The sequence below is a fragment of the Chrysochloris asiatica genome, unplaced genomic scaffold (assembly GCF_000296735.1).
Source record: "Chrysochloris asiatica unplaced genomic scaffold, ChrAsi1.0 scaffold05853, whole genome shotgun sequence".
NCBI classification, from domain to species: domain Eukaryota; kingdom Metazoa; phylum Chordata; class Mammalia; order Afrosoricida; family Chrysochloridae; genus Chrysochloris; species Chrysochloris asiatica.
This window is the reverse complement of record NW_006414371.1, coordinates 1-2956: the sequence shown is the minus strand read 5'-3', so window position 1 is coordinate 2956 and position 2956 is coordinate 1. Positions and strand designations below refer to the sequence as shown.

Below are 2956 nucleotides of genomic sequence, written 5' to 3'. Positions count from 1 at the left end.
TAGGACAGTCTCTTCCCATCTTACAAATGTCTAAGCAAAATCCAACTTATATAAGAAAGCTGCTCTGAATTTACCTTTGTTAAACTCTAAAAACAAGGAAAATAAAAACTCCAACCAATTGAGGCTATCAGAGCATTGCATCACACCAATGAAACTAGGTTTTAGCATATGCACTAAAGTGTACAGAAAGAACTAATTTCAATGTTCCTTTTAAAGAATTGATTTTACATCAATTTTACACACAGTAAGCCATTTTTAAACATTGATATGTAACTCCCTAGTAAGATTTTTTTTTAATGTTTTATTGTGAATTATGTGATAGTTTACAGGGGAGAACATTAGTTTTACATTCATCCTATTGTATATTGTTTCCCTAGTAAGATTCTTAGAACAAAAACAAAAGCATTGACCTCATTAGAAACAAGATACACTATTCATTTATTGTCTTCAAACATTATTCCACTTTTACTTTCATAATTTGACAATGCATTCATGAAACAATCTGCAGACAACTACTGTTTTAACAGACAAAAACCACTTTTAAGTAGACATGACTGTCCTAAACTGTTTATTAGGCATGAATGTTACAAATATTACTTATATTATCGGTAATGGTGGATCTGGAGAGTGTTGCATCTTTTCCAAGCAGCCTGGTGAGAACCACCAATAGTGTGGTGGGACTTGTGGCCCTTCCCCAGGCCACAGCTCTTGTGGCCTGCAGATGTCAAACCAGGCATCTCCCTGTGCTTGTGGACTGGCTTGATGATCCATTTGGTGTAAGGATTTCTTCTGATAGCTTTATGGATCAGTGAGGATTACTTCAAAAAATCTGTATGTGGTATCTTCACCAATCCAGTAAGAATTCAGGACTTAGGGCCCCACAGCGGCATCCAGCTTGCCCCTCAGCCAGATACTGAAGGCTTCTAGCAAACTTCAGCTGGTTAACACCATGATGGACAGGCTTGCCATAGGTTACACCTTTTGGCACTGGGCGTTTGGGGCCACCTCTGCATATGAATCCAATAGATGGCATAACCTTGTTTGGCCTTGTATCCCTTATCTGGCCAGGTGGGACGGGGGTAGGGGGACTGTGCAACGCAGAGAGCTGGCGGTATTGCCAACAATGGACCCGCAGGAGAAATTGCATCACATCAGACTGCTTCTTCCTCTGTAGTTCCTGGATGTACTTTTAAGCACCCACCTCGGCTTACCCTGATGGCTGCCTCCAGACGGAAAGGTAGAGGCTTTTCTCCCCAGTCAGAAATTTTTTCTGAGGAATAAAAGGTAATGGAACTAACTGAAAAATAATACAAAAGAATGATGTTTAGGTATCTTCAAGGGACAGAAATAACAAGGAAAGCAAGAAGAACACAGAAAAAAAAAATCTTTAGAATAATTCAAGAAAACACTACAAGAACAAACAAGAATGCAAATTTTGAAACAATACAAAACCTGCTGTTAGAATTCCAGGAGATTACTAAGATTTCAGATATGGACAATACATTGAAAAGGAAGGACAAAGGAGGAGATGTGAAGCAATGGAAGCTATAATTAGAGAGCTTGAAGATAAACCTCTCAGTCCTTGTTGTTGTTAAGTGCCTTTGAGTCGGTTCCGACCCATAGCGACCCTGTACAGGGTTTCCGAGGGTGTAAATCCTTACGGGAGTAGAAAGCCGCATCTTTCTCCCGCGGAGCAGCTGGTAGTTTCGAACCGCTGACCTTAAGGTTCGCAGCCCGATTCGTAACCACTACGCTACCAGAACTCCTTAGAAAAAAAAACATTCGAAGAAAGCATAAGAATTATGTGGGATGCCATGAAGACGAATAGCTTACAAGTGATCAGAATTCCATAACAGAAAGAGATGATAAAGAGCACAGAGAAGATTGTTGAGTTGTTGGAAGAAAACTTCACTGACATCATGAAAGATGAGAAAGTAATTGCCAACCAAGAATCATGTACACACCAAAGCTTTCCCTACAATATGTCACTGAAATTAGGACATTTCCCAATAAACAGAAATTAAAGGAATTTGTAATAACCAGAGTAACTTTACAAAAAAATACTAAAGGATATTCTTTGGACTGAGAACCAACAACAGTAAACAACAACATGAGATTTACATACATGAAAATACCACCTAGAACTCAATGCAGATATGTTAAGTGCCATTATACCAGTTTCAACTCATAGTGACCCTGGTTTCCTAGGAGTGGGTGTGATTAGAGAATGGAAGTGTATACACCATTCTCATTCACTGTTCATGCATTGGGTGCTATATTTGAAGTAAAACAAACCTTGTTGTTAGGTACCATTGAGTTGGTTCCAACTTATAGCGACCCTGTGCACAACAGAATGAAACTCTACCCAGTCCTGCACCATCCTCGCACTTGTTACTGCCATGATGTCATTGCTGCTGCCATGATGTCAATCCATCCCACTGAGGGTCTTCTTCTCTTCGTTGACACTCCAATTTAACAAGCACAATGACTTTCTCTAGGGACTGGTCCCTCCTGATAACATGTGTGACATATGAGAGACAAAGTTTCATATTTAGCCATCCAGGCTTCGAAGGAGCATTCTGGTTGGACTTCTTTCAACACAGATTTGTTTGGTAGATACCTTTGTTCTTGAACACTTTAAAGAGGTCTTGTGCAACAGATTTGCCTAATGCAATAAGTCATTTGATTGCTTAACTGCTGCTTCCTTGAGTGTTGATGGGTCCAATAAAATGTAGTCTTTTTTCCTTCTATTATGATGTTACAGGTCTGGTTGTGAGATTTTTTGTGTTCTTTACATTGAGGTGCAATCTATAACAAAGGCTGTGGAATCAATGCTGCCACTTGGCCAATCCATCTCGTTGGGGGTCTTCCTCTTTTCTCTGACCCTCCACCTTACCAAACATGATATCCTTCTCCTGTGACTGGTCCCTCCTGACAATATGTCCAAAGTATGAGA

At 39.9% G+C, this 2956-nt stretch overlaps 1 pseudogene; it reads right to left on the bottom strand.

The window, feature by feature from the left end:
• Window positions 1-602: 602 nt before the first annotated feature.
• LOC102835812 lies at window positions 603-1206 on the bottom strand (annotated as a pseudogene).
• Window positions 1207-2956: the final 1750 nt, after the last annotated feature.